This window comes from Pinus tabuliformis, chromosome 9 (genome assembly GCF_031772625.1).
Source record: "Pinus tabuliformis cultivar Carrire ecotype Pingquan chromosome 9, CPIR1, whole genome shotgun sequence".
Classification (NCBI taxonomy): Eukaryota; Viridiplantae; Streptophyta; class Pinopsida; order Pinales; family Pinaceae; genus Pinus; species Pinus tabuliformis.
This window is the reverse complement of record NC_142307.1, coordinates 895951768-895974093: the sequence shown is the minus strand read 5'-3', so window position 1 is coordinate 895974093 and position 22326 is coordinate 895951768. Positions and strand designations below refer to the sequence as shown.

The window sequence follows — 22326 nt, the reverse complement described above, 5'->3', positions numbered from 1 at the left end:
TTTGACACCTCGAATGGTGGAATAGAAGACATTGTGATAGGAGGTAAACACTGTTCCCTTCACTTTCTACAAGACCTCTAAGGACACTTGCAATCTATAACCCCTCCTTTGACTCAACAAGAAAGTTTGATTTTTTCAACTTCTTTACATGCCCTCCCTTCAAGTGGATCCTCAGAGGAAGAGCTCGTGGTTGAAACATTATGATAACAAAATGAGGCACACCATCTCTTTATAGGATTTCAAGGGAGAGGTATTGGAAAATAACCATCGTATCCCCCATATCCCTTTAAATCTCCTCAACACATAAATGAAATGACACACCGATAATTATACCTAAAGGTAAATTTCAACATTCAAGGCCAAACCCAAATAAAAAGAATCATACCATGGATTAAGCATTGACATTGAGTTTCAAGGACCTAATTTCAAGATCATGACCTTGTTTTTAGCATTCTCAAATGGAAGTTTTAAAACCAACATTAAAAAGGGTAGATTTGCACCTTATCCTTTGCAATCTTTGCCCAAGACAAATCTATCTAATGGAGTAGCTTGGATATATCAAGTCTTGGATTTATAGAGTACTCAATCAATGATTTTGAGGCCAACTCCCTAGGTCTAACTAAAATTTAATCCTATTGAACATGCAACTTGAAAAATCCTGCTAATGTGAGACATTTTTCCTTCCTTTTGATTGATTTACAACAAACCTCAATGCTTCTCCTTTCCTATCTTCCTCTTCCATTCTCCAACAAAAAATCATTAATATTATATCATAAACACTTTATATAGGTAAGCATTGCGATCATTTTCCTCAACTCATGGGGTACCTTTACACCTCAGCCCATCACACTCTAGGATCATTCTAATTGTCTCCTTAAAAATAGGGCATAATACAACTTACAATTCCAAATGGTTAAGGAATCTCAAACTTATGGGCCTTTTGCCTTCATGGAACACATTTTGGCTAGTCCTCATCAAACATAATGCACTAACACCACTAGCACATACCAAAAGTCCAAGATACTTGTAAGATGTGGCTAGCACCCAAGTGCTTAGGCTACACCTCCATAAAATGCGCCTTCGAATTTAGATGTCCCAAAACAGTGATATCCTAACCCAATATGGCTTATTTGTTATATTTTTGTAATTCACTCCTTATGAGATCCTTGCACCTCCTTGACACTCCATGACAAGTCTACTCTAATGGTCACCTTCTATGTTCCAACACCTCTTGCAACATGACAAAAACACCTATATATGTTGCAACAACCTTGCATAATTCTTCAGTAGGTTGCACGTATATTTCACATTTCTTCTTCATCTTACAAAGTGGTAGTGCCAAGGAGAGGGTATCAAATTTGATCAGGGAATGTTCGCTCAATACCACTACCAAGGTGCCTTTCTGCAACTTGTCAAATGTCTTAATTTTGCTTCAAAACTTCTCATGGTGCTTACCTTGCTTGTCTACACCTTTGAGTGAGACTACAACCTGCAAACCTCTCTAATGATTCCACCTCTTTAACCCTTGTTAAAGTCTTATTAGATGTGCACTCATGCCTCAAGTAGAATGTAACACTAGCATCCCAATGTGCATGCTCGTTCCATCTTTTAATGCCTCGCTGAAACCACCTAAACTAAACTATGACAACCTAAACTATGTGAGTGACTTGTAGAGGACTCCATTTTCTCAAGATGAAAACATAGAGTCTTACAACCCTAATCACCCAACAATTAAAATATATTAAACTTAAATAAGGGTACTTACTTTTCTCCTTCCAAATTTGACATATGAATTTTAGGAAACTATTTAAGGGTACATACTTTTCTCCTTCCAAATTTGACATATTACTTTTAAGAAACTATTTAAGGGTACATACTTTTCTCCTTCCAAATTTGACATATTACATTTAAGAAACTATGTCCCATGGCGATGCCCCTCGAATCATATCTATGAAAACTCATTTCTCCATATCGAAACCGTTGGAATTCTCTGGTGCCTTCTTCTACATTTTTGAAGTTGTTAAGGGAGTAGGCTCTAATATCAAGTGGGAAGATAGGCCATAGAGCTTTCTTTGCTCTGACCAAGGTCTTTACAATGCTATAGTGAGTTGGTAAGCTACCTCCTATGACACAACTTTGTCTATAATAAATGTAGGCAGAGCATGCAGATGTTTGTATGGATCATACACTTTAATGAAAGTTGAGTCGCCAATCTTCAATATCATGTAGAGAAGCTTTGGCTCTGTCAGACATGCATGGAGGCTCTACACCAAGAGTATATGATACATGGTAGAGATGAAATATTCAGCTATCTTATCATACATTCCCCTATATCCAGTATTCCACAAACTCTTAAAATAAATGTGCAGGTTGTTATTTGATAAACCTTCCTGTGTGATTTAGTCTTATAAATCCAATTTTATTTGAGCCTAAACTTACTTGTCCCTTGCTACCAAGACCTCAATACATCTTTAGTTGATCCATCAAAGCTAGCAAACCACATGGTATTGAAAGTCTCTTGAGGTTTGGGAAGCTTGTAATAATTTTCTATATCAACTACTATGAATGATGCCACTAATTCTCCTTGATCACTTTTTATAATAATTTTTTCATCATATGTATATTGAAGAGTCCATTCTATAGTCTGTGCACAAGGGAAGACTAGGGGGTGTGTGGGAACTATGTACGACGAAGACTTATTCACATTAATGTAAACCTAAAAATCTTCCTCATCCTATGGAATATCCTTCCTAGATAACTTTGAGTAGATGTCACCCCAAGTAAGTTTTGTTTCCTTGTCAATATAACAAGCAGTATCACCATATAGTGGAAATTTAAGAGGGTTGTCCACAACTCCTATGTTTCTTTCCACACTACCAAAACTTTTGTCAGATCCTCTTATGATGGGTGGAACCATTTCTCCAGAAGAAAAGGATATGATGAGGAAATCCAAATTAATTGTACCTGACATCTAAAAAATATTCAATGTAGACATAAAATGTTAGATTACTTATTACAAGTCTGGAAAGAAAAAATTCAGTGGTTTAGGTTGTAATTTTGAGACAACGGGGTTAGGTTGCATATTTCACCAGCAATGGAAAACATAGGCTAGTTTCAAATAATGTTTATAGGCAAGTCGCATATTTAAATTCTAGCTCAGTCACAAATCCAAATTCCAATGTCACTGAGGACTAGAAGTGCAATTTGTGACTTGAGGAATAAAGGCCTTTTACTCTAGTCATAGACTCAAATCCTAGTATCATTGATGCTTGAGAATGAAATTTGCGACTCTAAGGAAGGGAGGATGCCTAGTCTAGTCACATATTTGGATCTTCACATCATTGAGGCTTGTAAATGTGATTTGCAACTTAAGAGAGGGAAGATGCCCAGTCTAGTCACCAATCACATTTCTAGACCATTGAGGCTCTAAGTATACACTGGAATCACAATTTGTGATTTAGTGGAAAGGAGTATTCTCTATAAATCACAAATTCAAGGATTTATTGTGCTATGTAATGAGATATATGATTCAATTAAGATTTCAACTAATGGAGCATATGAATTCAACCAATAAATGTATATGATTTCCCCCAAATGAATATATATGATTTCAACCAAGTGAACACATATGATTTCATCAAATATACTTATACAATTTCACCAATAAACTCATACAATTTCATCAATAAAATCATACAATTTCACGAGTAAACTCATACGATTTCATGCTTCATAATTGGGAAATTAAAATGACACTTCGCCGATGAAATGTGGGTTAGATTCAAGGTATAAACCCTTACAAAATATATGATTGGCGAGGTTTTGAAAGTATGGAGGCTATGTCCTGAGAATCGAGTAGGGATTCAAGTGTTTATGCAGGGGTACGATTTAGATAGTAAAGAGATAGAGTGAGAGGATTCATATGTCATGGATGGGAATTAAGAGAAACAAAGGAGACACATATTAAGAGTATCAATATTCATGAGCAGGGGTAGGCGAACTTCTTAGATGCCCCGTTATTAGGACAAAAAATAATGATGGAAGGGGATGCAATACTTACCAAGCATAATTGCAGTGGGTGGCATGTTGTTGAGAGTTCTAGAATAACCATGTCTAATATTGGGAGGAACATCCTTACTTAACAACCAAATAATGATTTCACAAAGATAGGTATTCTCATGTTTATGAATACCTTAATGTGGTTTATTACGTGTAATTTGTATTTAGTATTTGTTGCTATTATTATGGTAAATGTGATGCATAATATGTTTTTGTTGGTTATACCTTAACTACACATGTTTATATAGGATGTCAAGCTTGCATATTTGTTTATATGCAGAGCATAATTATTAATTGGTATCAAAGTTTCTTAATTACGGAATTAAGAACCAAGTACAATGGAAATTTGGAATTTTGAAGTGTTGGAGTTAGAAGAACAATCACATGCCTTTGCCTAGGGTGGTTAGAGGACATGACATTCAACTATACACACATTTTGAATCATGATAGAAGAACAATCACATGCCTTTGCATGGGGTGGCTAGAGGATATGACATTCAACTATACACACATCTTGAATCATGCTAAAACTACGTTGATGTTTGGAATTTTTACCAATTTCTTAGTAAATTTATGGTCCAAAAAAAAAATATGTCTACTAAAAAATTAACTCATAAAGTTACAAAATTAACTTAATCCTTTCAAACTTATAAATTTAAGTCAATCCTTAAAAAATTTATATAATTAATTAATTAATAATAATAATCTAATTTTAAGGTTACAATTAAGCCACAAACCAAATTGCTATATAAAATCTGTTTATTCCTAAAATAAAGATAGTTTAACCTCTACAATTTATGTAGATATACATACTATGCCAATTTGAAGTTGAAGCTATAACATTGTGTGATATATATAAATAAATAAATTTATAATATAATAATATAATATACAATTTCTTATCAAATTTATAATCAAATAACATTATAATAATATAATATACCATTTCTTATCAAGTTTATAACCAAATAACACAACAAAATGAATTTGATAACCAAATAACTAAACAAAATGGGGCTATTTTTTCAGAAATCACATAATTGAATAATCATCTCAATCCGCTAATTTGTAAAATAGATGCACAATGGAAAATTTGTGACCTATAGTGTGACATTCCAATTCAATATCAAAGAGAAAACAATGAAAAATACTCTATTTTGCCTTCCATTCCTTCCTAGGTTAGTTGGAAATCATGATTCTCCCTCCAAAAATTAGTGTTGTGTTTTCTTAAGCCGTAGTATTTAGCATCAACATGTTTTGATCGGCCAAGCAACCACAATGATCATGGATTCTTAACCAAACTTGCAGACCACCAAATGTTGGAAGGTTCCAGGTAGGTAAACGAGAGAGGGGAGGAATAGGGGTATTTAATGGAGTGGTTGCTGGAATCTCTGACACTGCTTAAAGAAAATAGGTGGATGCGCCAGGTTTCAGGTTTGAATTCTGTGTACGGGATATTCTACCTTGTTGGGTCAGTAAAAAAACCATCTACCCAAATGGAGATCCAGGTAATAGTTAATTTCTTTCACCTCACTCTGTGGTTTCGTTCATTACAAACTCATTAATCCAGGGTTTGAAACTTTGAATGAAATTATATAATGAATAAAGAATTCTTGTTTTGTGATATTTTCACTTATTTTCCATATTATTACAAACTCATTAATGTAGGGTTTGAAAATTTGAATGAAATATATAGAATGAAGAAATAATTCCTGTTTTGTGATATTTTTCACCTATTTTCCATTCAGCTACAAGGGGAATGACATTTGGGGTTTTTAATGGAAAATTATTGAATTTTATAAACTGGCATCGATGATCAATTAACCCATCCAGATATGAGGGCAATGGATGTTTGGGGATTTTAATGGGGAAACAGTTGAATTTTCTAAACTAGAATCGATGACCATATGACCCTTTTGAAGATGAAGATTATGCACATATGATAAAATGCAGACTAAAACCAAGAGGAGAGGTATGGTAGATAATGGGGGTGACAAGGGGGAGGAATTGGCCTTATCCTCTGCAATCAATAATGGATAGGATTTGGCTTCAATCCTTAGACAAGAATTTGAGGTTGGGAAACCATAATCTCTATTGCATCAACTCAAATATTTTGTCAAGAAAAAGGAGATTGAAATAGAGGACTTATGTAAAGCTCATTATGAGGAATTCATCCATGCATTGGATGAGCCCCGTGGGGTTTTAGTAGATTCAGATGAGTTAAATAATGTGATTACCAATGATAATTACAAGCTTCAACAAGTGGATAAGTCTCTGTTCACTAAAGTTGGAGAGCTTATAGAAGCTTATGCAATTAAGAAAAACTTAACAGAATCGATCCATTCATCAAAAATTTGTGCACAAGCCATGGAGTTGTCAGTGAAACCAACATGTTAAAAATAATAGTTACTATCCCACATTGAAAACTTTAGAATCAATAGAAATAGATTATTCTCCCAGAATTCCAACCAATGTGCTTCAAAAATGCTAGAAAAGAAGATCCCTAAAATCAAATCCCACATCAATAAAAGAGTGAAAAGGGAATTCAATGAATATATGATGAAGATTAGGAGTATTGTTAAAGAAATTGGTTAGTTGGCAATCAGGCAAGCTTCTTCAACTTGGCAGAGAGAAGAGGATTTGTGAGGCCGACAAAAAACAGGTAAATGAACAGAGCAAGTCAGGTGTAAGGGAATGTGTATATGCTTTAGACAATGAGGATACAGAAGTTGTTGATTTTGTTTTGAAATTAGACATCACTCTAGTTTATAGGGCACACCATATCCAAACTTGTCTTGGGATCAAAGATCACGTTTGGGATTAATACTATACAAATCATCAGCTGCAACTTAATTCAGGTTTGCAAGTCTCATCACTGCATCCTTTTCTAGAATCACATCAACTTTTATTTGCTCAGATTTGCAAGTCTCATTAGTGCATCCTTTTCTAGAATCACATCAGCTTTTCTTTGCTCAGATTTTTGTGTTTTCCATAGTCGAATATTGTGTCTTAAGGATGGTTGGAGGATTAATCTCCACTTCCTGGGTGGAAATGATTTCAGATACAGTTGTAGCAAAGATGAGCTATATTTTAGAGGATCAGTTTTCGTGTATTCAGTTTGCAAGCAATCTTATGCTTATCAAGGATTATGTCAGCCTACCTTATTTGAATTTGAGAAGATATGGCCACCAGGTGGGTCCTTTTCTTGATATTTTGGAGAAGATCCGAGATTAATATCATGAAATTCTTCTCAATTAATGTAGAAAAAAGACTAATGATGTCCTTGCTAATAGAAAATATGAGAAGATGGTGATGAAAAAAGAGTATGAGTATAACATGAATGTGTTGGCATTCCATTTATAGACATTAGATATCATGTCTGATTCCGCTTACATTGAATTCTTCTCTGCTACAGTGCTTGATTGTCGTCACATTGTGAGGTCTTTCATAGAGGATTTTGTGAGTTGTCTATCATATGGAGGTCACGTGGTCTTCTATTAAGTTGTGAACAAGTATCTAGATAAGATTTTGATCAACATTTCCATGTTGGGGGTATCTCATGCCATGAATATTGTTGTCAATATGATAGTTTTGTAGCAACCTTGTGACTTTTTATGCAACATGCTATCCAATTTTGTGGAATTCCTACGTGTGTGGTGGAAATGATGCATGTTGCATTGTCAGCTCGAATTGTCTTGAAGAACTCTTAAGATGCTACACATGAAGCGATGTTGAGATTAGTAAGTCCAAGGTGGATAAGTTTATGTTTGTAACTGACAACATCAATTGGAACCCAAAAGAAGTTCCACAAAATGGTAGTGAGTATTTAAATGAGGTGGTAATTTAGTTGGAGATGTTGGTTTATACAACACAACAAATATTACCATTGGATTCTTTGGAGAAGGTAGGAAGGTGGGTGTTGAAGCACATATCAGACTACCTCATGGTGACACTTATGAGGGACAATGTCAAAAGATTCAATATGGATTATATAATGGGTATTAATAATGATTTAAGAGTGCTATAGTCTTTTGTCGATGAGAGATTCCACAACACTAACTTGAGTGAGCTTTAGGGTGCTATAAGTTTGAAGGACTAGCTAGTAGGAATTCGACAGCCAGTTAATCTTTTATTGAGCAACTAGCTAGAGAAATTCATGAACCCTGTTATAAGGGAGAAACACTATAGTGGTTTGGATTATAGAAAGGTTGCAACGATTTTTGGAAAATTCAAAGATGCACCTGAAAGGCTATTTGGAAGCTTGTGGGGTAGGAGTTTGAAGTAAAATCCCATAAAAAGGTCCATGGATACATTAGTAAGGAGATTGGAAGATTTCAACTAATGGATTCAATGGTATCTTTCAAGTCACTATTGGAAACAATGGATGCTTAATTTTTATTCATGCTCTTGTGTCATTAGATTAAAGTTTGTTTACATGTTATAGGTTTATAGCAATAAGAGTTTAGGAAAAACACTATTTGGTGTATGGATTATTTTTCTAGCTACAAAAGTTGAAGGCATCGGTAAATTCAAGAGATTAGCCCATGAGACAGATGAATTATATCATTAATAAAATATTCTTTCTGATCTACTATGTAATGTGCAATATTGTTGTGCCCTCGCCCTTTATGTTTTTACTTCCCATTTTATATTTATTTGTATTACATGCATAGGAACCTCCTTTCTTACGACAACCCTTTGAATATGGTCCTAAATCAATTTATGCAGGGCTGATCTATAAAGTGCAGTCAACAAGTATCTTCATCAATGGAACTGAGCATCAAGAATTCCTTTAATTTGTTAAAATATGTGTAAACTTAGAAAAATTAACCATTTTATGATTTAAAATGAAAGAAGGTGCATAAATACAAAAGATACTCTAGAAGCCTTTGACCAAATAGGAGGCAATTGTTCTTGAATAAGGCTTGAATGGAAAAAGAATTTGGGATCATTGAAATCTATATTTGTATTTTTTAGAGGGGAAAGGGTGGGGATTTTTTATTGGTAGAACATGGCTATTGAATCTATATCACTTCTAAGCACAAGATTTTCAAATTAGTTAATGTATGAACAAAATTGTCGAAGCTTCCCTCTTCAGGAGTGTTGCTTTGCCTAGCCTTACCAAGCCAACATTATTATTTGTCATGTATCTTTTAGAATCATATTAATTCCTTTTAATATAATTGGTATTTGAGATAATATAAAAAGGATAGAAAATTAAATTGTAATGATGATTTTGTTGTATGTATAAGGTAATGATTGCCCGCAAAGGGCTATAATGACTAAATATACAGTCCCCTAGACTGTGGTAAATTATCATCCAACTTACAACTATCAAATAGTCTATAAGAGCAATGTCCAATGTGGAAACTTGTAGGATAAAATGATGTATGAAAGTCTTATCAAACTGAAGGTTGTGATTTTGAAATTTATGGGGCAGAACCCCATTTGATATGTAGTCAACACTACTCCCAATATTACATCTCTTCTTTCTGAGTCTTAAACTGTTCAAATTTACCAGTATCCTTTTCACTCTTACACGTCCTTACTTTTCTTCATGCCAAGAAACTTGTGCTTCCCATCTATGCCTCGTTGCACCTCTCTTGTATTTGTCTTCATGTCCCTGTTGCAAATATCTCATCCCCACTTAATACTAATAAGCTAAATACCAAACCGTCTAGCTCAAGATCAAGAAACTACATTTTGGCAAATATCATCAAAATAGTTTTTCAAGGAGCAGCTACTGGTACATGATTGTTTCTTTCTATTCCTTGTTTCACTTCTCTCCCTTACTATAACAACCTTTCTCCACTCTTTTTTGAGATGGCCCAGGTTATCACTTATTAGAAGGCCTTCCCATGCCACACTTGAAGAGGGGTTTGTGGGGTTCTGATAAGAATAGAACACCTCCTCCTCCATTAGGTCTAGATATCCTGGAAGCCCTATTGGAAAAGATACTATAATAATTTGTTCAAAGTATGCTTCTCTGTTTTCATGGAATTTTCCATTATAACAATCTTCTCATTTGGATGGTGAATATTTACTTGACAACCTCATGCTATCCATTAGTATCAAAAAAATAGCAAGTTGATTTTTTACACCAAAATCACATGCTTACTACAGTTAAAAGATTCAGTAGAATCCCTTGATTTTGTGGTTCCAACTTCCTGCTACAACAAGGCATATCTAGCTCCTTCGTTAATTTCAAATTTCAATTCCATGAATCCATAGTCTAGTTTCATAAATCTCAAGTAACTTTATTTTTCCATGGTTCACTATTTTATAGAGATCATTTTCCATCTTCATTAACTCCACTCTTTCACTCAATTGACCCTCTTTGATTGAGTTTGAATAGTTATGTGCATTGATCAGCTTTATTAGCTTCACAAATAATCCTATAAACAAATCTTGATTCTCCTCTATTGCCTTGTGATATTTCAATATGTTTTATACTATTCATTGCAGGGCGATGACACACTCAAAATTGAAACATAAAGGATGATCACTGAAAGGCATCGATACCCAAAAGCCTAAAATGTGAAAATTGTAACCTTTTTGCAGGGCAATAACTACTACAAAATTGAGATAGCTTGGCTAGAGATGAATATCTCTATAAATATTTATTTAGTACTTTAAGTCTTTACTATACAATTACCTGTTTTTCAACAAAACCTTTTCTTTGTTATTATCCCACTAGAGCTAGTTGATGAAGATGACTTAACATGGAATCATGTTTGGACTGAATTTATTTTCTAGAGTTTGTGGGTGAGAAGAGAGGGTGAAAGGTTTTCAATGTCTTGTGCTAGAGGTGTTATAGACATTTTTGTGCCTTACAGCTTTGAGCATGAAATGTCCATAATCCAAGGGATCCAAAGTCCCTAAAAGTGTTGTTCCTACCCCTAAAGGAACAAGGTCAACCAATGACAGCTTCTCCCAGAAGTTCTCCACCAAAAACTACTTAGAATCAGTCAAATCAAGATCAATTCAAGTGCTCCACTAGCTGCCTACGTTGCAAAGCACCCCAGTACACTACCTAGGTGCGTTGCAACGCACCTAAATGCACTACCAGGGTGCGCTGAGCGAGAAATGCCAAATGGCAGTGTCATTCCGCGAGGTGTACAGACAATGGAAGCTTCCAGAATCTTCCTCAATGACACTTGCCTCACTGAGTTCGACCGAGGATGAGTAAGAGGCTCTCAACCTCCAAGTGGAAGCAAGAACTGACAGAGAGAAGCCACAAGTCAAAACATAAGCTGACTCATCCTCTCTGCTCTCTGCTTACATCTATATATGGATCCCTCATCCCAGAGATCCAGAGGCTGGAATTTTGTACTTTGCAGAGAATTGTTGTTGGTTTGAGATTGAGATTAGTGCATTGGGTGATTTATGCTTTGTTGGAGGTGAGGAAGGGATTCCTTTGCTGGGAGGTAGATGCTGGATCGAGACTCACTTGGTTGTATCTCCTCTTGGACTTTCTTATCATATCAATAAAACTATTTGAGTTTCTCCTACATGCTGTGTATCAATGATGCTTTGTTATATTTGCATGTTTAGCTTAAATCTGATCCTAAGCTAGTTATGAATGTAAATCTATATCTTTTGTGTAGTTTTCCTCTTCTGTGATCTTGTAGGAACTTGGTGAAGCTGGACCAGTAAGGGAGCAGGCAGCGGGAAGTGAACAAAGAGGAGAGCGATTGGATCAACAAACTAGCGAAAGACACAGGTTAGTTACATCCTTCCTCTTCGTTTACATTTCATAAAGAAGAATACGAAAGTAGTTTTCCTTGTTTGTTGCTAAGGCACTGTCACACCTTAGAGTGGGATAGGGGCGTTCTAAATAGATACTTTTCCCAACAACAAAATGGCGACTCCGCTGGGGATCGTATCTAGTTAGTTTGTTTGTGTTTCTCTTATTGTTTGTTTCATAAACACAAAAGTAGCAATCGAACTGCACTTGCCATTATCAAGTGCAAAGTAGCTGCTACTTCAATCCTTTCACTAGGATTTGTTTATGATTTGAACAGCTGATCCACAAATGCTCTAATTGCCCTTTGTGATAGCTCTTAGTCCTCCTTTAAATCATCCCTCTAATTGTACCTTACTGATAGCTTTTATCCGGCCAAAAACCATAGATTAAACTGCAAACCGTGACCCAGAACCCAGAGAAAATTCTCGTTTCTGCTTCAGTGTAGGCTCTGTGAAGAGGTTCTGCATTTCAATGCAAGTCCCGAGAGGGATACCTGTGCTGCAATTCAGTTTCTCTGTGCAACAGGTGCGCTGATCAGCTTTTGCCCTGTGCAGCTGTCGTTCTTTGCTTCATTTTGTTTAGTTTTATCTCTGATTTTTGCAGCCTGTTATCAGTGTGTGTACCTATCTTAAAACCCCTTTTCTTTGCCTTAATTCCGCCTCAGTTGTATAAAAGAAACTATATTTGTTTTTGTGTATTTGTTACATCATTTGCAGTTTCCCATTACAAAAGTAAACTAGTCATACTGTCGCCCTTAGATCTAGACCTGTCGTAAGTGTCATTTTGATCTTAGGAGTAAGTTTGTTTGCTGTTGACAGTTGATTACGCTTTTATTTTTGTCTTTTGGTTTGAATTTGTGAATTTCTAGTGTCGAAACAAGTGTTTACTTCAAAATCATAAAGTGTCGTAATCGTCTTTTTGATTTCAAAAAGAAGCTTGTTTGTGTTTTTCACTTGAAATCGAATTCAAATTTGTACAACAACTTTCTTTTTAGGCATCAATATTAAGAAAGTGAAAACAAATACATGCACAAGTGCATTTGCATTTTGACAGTTTATATGGCTTGATTTAGGAAAAAGTGCATTTACAGTGTGATCTTTGCTCTTTGAGAAAAGATTGTGTCTTTCTTTTCCCCTTGTAGCTAGGATTTTCATTGTTGAAAAGAGATAAAAGCTTGCTTATCATCTTTAGACTGCATTTAGGAATTACATCTACATCTCGTGGTGATCCAAAAAGGCAAACTTCTAAGAAAGATCAACCTAAAATAAATTGAATGAACTTAACAATGCTTTGTAACTTAACGCACAACATAGAGGTCTAGGCTAGAGACGTGTTCCGGCGTCGTAAAGCCTGGTAACTTTTGTCCTCACTGTTGGTTGGGTGATTCCTCCACTGTGAGACGATAAGTGCTAGTACGGATTGTGCTCCCACGTACTGTCGAGTATATATTGGGAGACCCCTATAGGCATAAAACCTTTATCCATAGGAAGCCGTGTCGGCCGCCCTACTGATCGCAATGCACTGAACACAGCATTCGGGAAGATTGACCGCCCGTACCCTAAAAAGTATTCTGCAGTTTTGTGATTGGTTTGGCACACCCTCTACCTAGATCTCCAGAGCAGTCCCTTTCATTCCTTTTCAGACTCCTTAACGGAAAAGGTCCATCTGAGCACTTGTCACTTCAGGCTCATTAAAAATCGAAGGAGACTAGAGTCATCTTTTGTTTTTTCTCGACTCTTTAAAATTGAAAAAACAAGCTGTGTCCAAGCGTCATTAAAATTTATTTTAAACGGAATATTCATACCCTTTTTCCTGCGTTGATCTTTAGGTTGAGAAAATGGAGCCTACCAACCAAGGAATTCCCCTTAATGGAAATCCTAGTCCCTTCTCCTCTTGGGGAGATGTTGGTGCGCCCCATATGGCTACATTGTCGCTTCCAGGACTGACAATTGGCTTGCCAGTCTGGCTCTTCTCAACCAATGTCGTTCAGAACACCACCATTCCTGAACAGTCAAATCAGCAATTAGACGAGTCCAGAGTTTCCCACCAACCTTCTACTTCCTCTAATTCTTCCTCTCTTCCTTCCTCTTCGCTTGACGGGACTGGTAAAGCTAAAAACCAAGTTCCTAAGGAGAAGAAGGAAAAGAAGAAGAAAGAGAAAAAGAAGAAGGAGCCAAAGGCAAATAAGGGAAAACAAGTGTTGTCTAATGAAAATCCACACACAGCACTGACCAGGACTAAATCACCATGTGTCATTTGCAAGGGAGACCACTTTCACAGAGATTGTCCTTGCATCCCTCGGATACTAAGGGACTGGTCTCCCCGTTTGCACAATCTGGTGTCGTCAACCTCTGATGGCCATGTTGAAAGCACACCATCAACTAGCGAAAGTGAAGTCCCAGGACAAAAAGGGAGGATTAGACCTCCCTGTAGACTGTGCGAAGGCAACCATGCCCTCCACCGTTGTCCCTTCTTAGATGAGGCTAAAATAGTTTTGGATGATCGTCTGGTTTCACCATTACGACTTCCTCCTGGATATAAAAAACTCTTGCCGAGTCCTTCATTAGTTGAGAATCCAGCTGACCCGCTCAAGTGGTCAGCTGAAGCGTCTATCATTGAAGATAAACCAACTGAATCCATACCAGACGAAAGTCAAAAGGTCGAGGCGGTAGTTGACCCGGTTTTGCCTTCAGAGGTTTTATCTTCGAATGATACAGTCACTGAAGAGGATAAGGATGACACCATCCAAATTCTCTTCATCAACACAGACTCCGACGAACACGGGGGCAATCCACCCATTCCTTTATTGCAGGAAGGAAGTTCATCAGAGTCATACCCGGCCGTCTACTCGGTCCCACCACCAAGCAACCTAGTTGTATCCTTCGACTGGAACCAACTAGGCAGACCCCGTTATCCAGCAAGCATACCATTCCGAATTATCATTCAAATATACAGAATGGTCATGGCTGGCACCATCATAGATGAAGGGGCGTCTGTGAGTATCCTTTCCTTTATTTCTTGGAAAGTGCTTGGTTCGCCATCGCTTTTTCCTGAGATGAGAAATCTGACAGGCTTCGATAAAGGAACCAGTCGACCTTTAGGGATCCTCCCCAATGTGCCCATAACATTGAAAGGGAAGACCGTTCAAATGAACGTGATGGTCGTTCAAGGACCCTTGGATTATAACCTACTCCTTGGATGAGACTATATTTATTGCATGGGAGCCATCGTCTCCTCACTCTTTAGAGTAATGTGTTTTCCGCACGAAGGAAGAGTGGACCAGCTTTCATTTCCTGGATCACGCATCGCAAATAGTCATATACCATCCCTAAATGGTCTCTTCATGCAAGAAATGTCTCAACCCACGGTCCGTCCTCCCGATGAGCGCGAGTAATTCAGAGGGATATGACTGGAACCCAGGGGGCATGCGTCCTGGTCCGCGGCAGGAAAACTTTGTGTATAGGGTAGGTTTCCACGGGAGAATATGACTAGTCCGTACCCCGTCCGTGATTGGAAGAGGGGTTGTTCTAGAATAAGATTCTTTTGTCAAATTTATGTGTTTGGCGCTCGTTGTTTGTTTTGTTTGCTGCGCAAATGAGACAATCTTTGGTAACCTGAAAGAGGTAGGCCTTTCCTGGTAGAACAAATGTTTTATCTGCAAATTGAGGGGTAACCTTGAAATCGTACTTTATACCTGGGGGCGTGCAAACCTTTTGGAGTGCAAGCAAGGGGCGGCTGTTTATTTTTTAAATTTTTAGGTTCTCCCTTTAAACCTGTAGGCTAACCCTTTAAACTCGTAGGATTAGCCGTTTCCGAACTTGCATAACAAATGGATCCGGGGAAAAGCTTTGTACGGTGCCAGCTCCATAAAAAATGGCATCTTAAATGAGACATTCTTATCATATGACTGGATTAATCGAGCAGTTTTAGCACATAGTTCATGCTCGTTAAAAAATAAACATAAGATCGAGCAATTTTAGCACATAGTTCATGCTCGTTAAAAAATAAACATAATATCGAGCAGTTTTAGCACATAGTTCATGCTCGTTAAAAAATAAACATAAGACGGAGCAAGTGTTTCAATCCGCATTAAAGCTCGTTAAAAAATGAACTATCCTCCAGTAAATAACCACTGTGAATGTAACATTATCAGCCATTAAAGCCTTGGTCGTGTTTGCACCGTCACCTCCACTTTTCCGTTGGCCGATCATTCACCTCCATTTGATTGTTTACCCATTTTGAGGAACAGCTGCGAAGAGTGATTTCACTAGCCATCCTTGTGACACTGCCGTGCTTGGAAAATTCCAACCCTTACCTCGAATCAGCTGCTACCCGTTTTATCACTCGTTCCTCAAAAGACGAGTCTTCTTTAAGATCTTTTCATCTGACTCGTAAAATATGAAAAGATTGCCGAGTTTTGGCCTTCCAGCTCGTTAAAGCGACCGGAAGTGCTATCCCTCCTCTAGATTTTAATCTTTTTGGACCTGAGGGATTATTGCACAAAAAGATTGAGCGCTTGTTTTGTTCGGCTCGTTAAAACTATCGAAAATTCATCCCTTCTGTATTGTTTTATACTTTTTCGGACTTAAGGGATTAGATGACGAAAAAGGACTTCTGGAGTTATCTTTATGTACCGTTTTAGACTCTCTAAAAAAGAAAAGGACCAAGTTATCTTTGTCGTTAAACTCGTTAAAAACATTAATAGCGACAAACTTGTCTTTAGACGAGAACGAGTTTCACTATCGCTAGGCTCGTTAAAACATAGCGATGGGTTTGCCCGAAGGGCAAATTATAGAACAAGCATATGTTATCCTCCTCAAGCTTGACAAAAATAAAGAGGTACTGGTCAGCAATGACTGGGGAAAAATTGGGAAGAAACTCAAAGAACCTTTATTGATAGCAAGTCGCTCTTGAACATGACACTTCCACTCCGTGCCAGAGTCGGGTTGGGTTGTTTCATTCACCGGTCACATTACCATGGTCTCGCCATACCATCCACCTTTGGAGTAAATGCTACCAATCCATCATATAAGTGTCACCGATATGTTCAAGAGAAGTCATCCAGAGAAGTCACCCGTGTCCCATCCACTACCATACAGTATACTTCATTCTTTCATGACCGCCACCCTGAACCATATATCATCAGATCGTTTTCACCTCCATCAAAATCATTTGCTCCGTTCCGTGTCATTGATGTGGGATACATCAAGACCCTCCTTTGACAGATTGCTTCTTGTCGACATCAGCTCATTATCCAAGAAGTTGATCTAGGAACACCCCTTCAGTACTTTGAAGCTTGCATGCCTCAATGGCAAGTTTCTCACTTCCGGCGACAGGTATACATCAATGACCTTCGACCGAAAGATTTTGCGTGGTGTTCGACGCCAAGTCCTTTATTCACACCACGTGAATTGTACTGCAGTACCTTGAGGGTCATTATCATTATCAGTGATTCCTCTCGCGCTTGTTAACAATTTACATCATTGACTGGTAATCAAGCGATGTCTTTCCATGTTCGACTTCAAAACATTTCTCACATGGATCGACTTGTACTTAGAGTGAAGATCAGACAAGATTGAAGACCCCGGATCTAGTTTCATCCATCCGGGCTGCGATATATATTCAGGAAAAATAAAGACATTGACATGTACAACATTGCAGCACAGATAATCATCCTATCAAAAGGATGATGATTTCATCAAGATCATCAGTCTACCATTAGACGATTGTCTGTCCTATGTACATAAAAATGAATTTATAAAGCTGAGCATGGGAATGCCCACCTCAGCTAGATCATGAAAACTGTATGAAAAATAATGTATTGTATTTTATCTTATTACAGGTCTCCTCCCAGCATTGAAAGAACTTCGGATCCTCCTAATAAAGCATTTCAGCCGATAAACGGCCTCATACTTTAGGGGGCAATTGTTATAGACATTTTTGTGCCTTACAGCTTTGAGCATGAAATGTCCATAATCCAAGGGATCCAAAATCCCTAAAAGTGTTGTTCCTGCCCCTAAAAGAACAAGGTCAACCAATGACAGCTTCTCCCAGAAGTTCTCCACCAAAAACTACTCAGAATCAGTCAAATCAGGATCAATTCAAGTGCTCCACTAGCTGCCTGCGTTGCAAAGCACCCCAGTACACTAGCTAGGTGCGTTGCAACGCACCTAAATGCATTACCAAGGTGCGCTGAGTGAGAAATGCCAAATGGCAGTGTCATTCTGCAAGGTTTACAGACAATGGAAGCTTCCAGAATCTTCCTCAATGACACTTGCCTCACTGAGTTTGACCAAGGATGAGTAAGAGGCTCTCAGCCTCCAAGTGGAAGCAAGAACTGACAGAGAGAAGCCACAAGTCAAAACATAAGCTGACTCATCCTCTCTTCTTACATCTATATATGGATCCCTCATCCCAGAGATCCAGAGGCTGGAATTTTGTAATTTACAGAGAATTGCTGTTGGTTTGAGATTGAGATTAGTGCATTGGGTGATTTACGCTTTGTTGGAGGTGAGGAAGGGATTCCTTTGTTGGGAGGTAGATGCTGGATCGGGACTCACTTGGTTGTATCTCCTCTTTGACTTTCTTATCATATCAATAAAACTATTTGAGTTTCTCCTACATGCTGTGTATTAATGATGCTTTGTTATATTTGCATGTTTAGCTTAAATCTGATCCTAAGCTAGTTATGAATGTAAATCTATATCTTTTGTGTAGTTTTCCTCTTCTGTGATCTTGCGGGAACTTGGTGAAGCTGGACCAGTAAGGGACCAGGCAGCGGGAAGTGAACAAAGAGGAGAGCGATTGGATCAACAAACTAGCGAAAGACACAGGTTAGTTACATCCTTCCTCTTCGTTTACATTTCATAAAGAAGAATACGAAAGTAGTTTTCCTTGTTTGTTGCTAAGGCACTGTCACACCTTAGAGTGGGATAGGGGTGTTCTGAATAGATACTTTTCCCAACAACAAGAGGTCTGTCAATGACTTGTATTAGCAATGATGGGAACACAACCATGTTCTCCCAACGTGGGTGTTGGAAATAATACTGAGAGGTGGGGTGAATCATTATTATCAAATTCTTTTCAATATATCTTCCTTATTTATACTTTGAATAATTCTTCAAATATTGATCATTACTTTGTATGTCAGTATCATAAAATAATGAGCAGGAACAAGAAAAGCAAATAGTCACACAAAATAACACCATATATAAGGTGGAAACCCAATGTGGTTGAAAACCACCTGCTGCAATATGTCTCTATCTTCTTTTAATAAGAAACTCCTTTTACAATGATTTTGTACTGGTGCAGTCCTTTACCAGTACGCAGGCTACAACCTGCAGAGAGCTACAACTCTCTCTCTCGTTTTCCAGTCTCTCCTGGAAGGGAGCTACAACCCCCTACTTCTTTTCTTTCAAGGACCACTTTTCATTAATTTTCAGACTAGATCCAAGAACATCAAAAAACCCATCAACTACACTTGCATCATCAATCTCTGATTTATCCAATACTGAATCAATGCTTTCACCAAAGCCAACCCGCATACAGATCTGCAAATATTTCCTTATAACTTTGCAGTATACCCAGATCATAACATGTGTACAATAAAACATGCATCAATAATTCAGATCTATAAATTCATTCTTTCAAATATTTAGATATTAGTTAACCCAGATTATTAGATTTATAGATCAAGCGTGTGCCTCATATCACAGATAAAAATCATATAGAGATACCACTATTCCAGCCTTAAGATTTTGACCCATCAATAGAACTTATCCTTCTCCTTACGCTCAGGTTCCTTCTTCATTCAAATCCAGATCTGCACCATAACCCAATCACCATATTCCAGATCTAGCACTTTATCAGATATTCAATAATTCAGAAGATGCTTTGCCAAATGATCTCTTTCCTCTTTTATAGCCTTAGTCCTTTCTCAATACCATGGTCCAAAACCATAGGATCAAAAAACTGTTGGACTAATACCATGAACCAACCATGAAAGTGCGTGAGATCAACACTTTTGGATGCAATACCACGAACCAAAACCATAGGATCAAAAACTGTCGGACTAATACCATGAACCAACCATGAAAGTGCGTGAGATCAACACTTTTGGATGCAATACCACGGACCAAAACCATAGGATCAAAAAATGTCAGACTAATACCATGAACCAACCATGAAAGTGTGTGAACTTTTCTCTTGCATGAAGGGAACTTTTCTCTGCATGAAAGTGCATAAACTTTTCTCTACATGAAATAAACGTTTCTCTGCATAAAAGTTCGTGAACATTTCTCTACATGAAATAAACTCTTCTCTGCATAAAAGTGCGTGAACTTTTCTCTACATGAAATAAAATTTTCTCTGCATAAAAGTGCGTGAACTTTTCTCTACATGGAATAAACTTTTCTCTACATAAAAGTGCGTGAACGTTTCTCTACATGGAATAAACTTTAATCTGCATAAAAGTGCATGAACTTTTCTCTACATGGAATAAACTTTTCTCTGCATAAAAGTGCGTGAACTTTTCTATACATGAAGGAAACTTTGTTGCACTATAATTTATCAAATAAATTTGTTGCACTATAATTTATCATTTGTGTGATTTGCCATCAAGGACAACACTTGTCTCATAATGCCAACAATCTCCCCCTTTGGACTTGTCATACTGAGAATTGTCATCTGATATCTCTTCCGTAGATTCATCTAGATATATATAAGTGAGTTGATCTTCTATAAGTTGTTTTCCATCAAGTACAACACATGCATCATAATGCCAACAATCTCCCCCTTTGGACTTGATGGCAACAATACCAAATCCCTCTCCCCCTTTGACATCAAGGGAAAAGGGCGAACCAAGATATTCTCTTTCCTAGAAAGGCACTCCGCTGTTCATACTCCCCTGAGTACCTGTTGAAATCTCTGAATGAGCTCCCCCTTTATATGCCAAGGTGTACCAATCTGTTCATGCTACATGCTGAAAGCTCTGCTCTTTCTGAATTGTGCTGTTCATGCTCCCCCTGATTGTAGGAAAGATCTGCAAAAGATGTTCTCCAAGAAAGAGATAGAGACGTATTGCAGCAATATTCAGACCAGCATCCATGATCTCCTTTTGTACTTCCTCCATAATGCCAACAATGCATGATATGCTCCCCCTGAACCTGTGCCATTCGATCTTCGACCAATGTATGCATATACTTCAGATGAACCTTGCGTACAACCAATAATCAGAAGAGATTCAACAACAAGATGATACATCAACAACCCCCAGCTTTTGCCTGAGGTATTCAAAGGTCTCCCTAGGCAATGGTTTGGTGAGTATATCAGCAACCTGTTCCTTAGAAGGAACATACTCCAACTTGACCTTTTGTTCAAGCACTTGTTCCCAGAGAAAGTGATACTTGATTGGTATGTGCTTGGTTTTTGAGTGCATGACTGGGTTCTTTGAAATGCTGATTACACTTGTATTATCACATAAGATGGAGATAGGTGGTGTACAAGTGATTTGAAAATCCTGCAGGGTCTGCATCATCCAAAGGAGTTGAGTGCAGCAAGATGCAACAGCAACATATTCTGCTTCAACTGTAGACAAGGCAATCAAACTCTGTTTCTTGCTGAACCAAGATACTAATCTGGAACCCATAAAGAATGCACCACCACTTGTGCTCTTCCTGTCATCCACGCTTCCGGCCCAATCTGCATCAGTATAAGCATGAAGTGTGAGATCTTTATCTCTAGGATACCATAAGCCATAATTTTGAGTCCCTTGAAGATATTTGAAGATTCTCTTTACTGCCTGAAGATAAATTTCCTTTGGATTTGCCTGAAATCTTCCAACTATTCCCACTGCATGCATGATGTCTGGTCGGGTACCTGTCAAATAAAGTAGACTTCCAATCATAGATCCATAGGTTGGTTGATGTACTGTTGCTGATTCATCATTTGCACTGAGGCTACATCCTGTGACCATGGGTGTACATACTGGTTTTGCATCTTCCATGCCATATTTCTTCAAAATTTGCTTGAGATACTTGGTTTGAGACAAGAAGATCCCTCCTTCCTTTTGTTGGATTTGCAGGCTAAGAAAATATGTCAATTCTCCAAGCAAGGACATTTCAAATTCTTTCTGCATCACCAAGGCAAAGCTTTGACTCATAGATTCTTCATTGCTACCAAAGATAATGTCATCTACATACACAACAAGTATTAGGAATTTGTCATTTTCAATTTTTATATAAAGATTGCTATCTGCTGATCCTTTTTAAAAACCTTGCTGATGAAGATATTTGTCCAAACGATAGTACCAAGCCCTTGTAGCTTGTTTAAGACCATAGAGAGCCTTTTTCAGTCTGCATACAAGATTTGGATCATTTCCAAGAATGAACCCATCTGGCTGCTCAATGTATACTTCTTCTTCTAAGTCTCCATTCAAAAAGTCTGATTTCACGTCCATTTGAAATACTTTGAACTTTTGAAAGCTTGAGAGAGTAAGAAACATTCGGATGGCCTCAAGTCTT

The 22326-nt window shown here is 37.6% G+C and overlaps 1 pseudogene; it reads left to right on the top strand.

The window, feature by feature from the left end:
- Positions 1–6006: 6006 nt before the first annotated feature.
- Positions 6007–8401, top strand: LOC149151651 (exocyst complex component SEC15A-like; annotated as a pseudogene).
- Positions 8402–22326: the final 13925 nt, after the last annotated feature.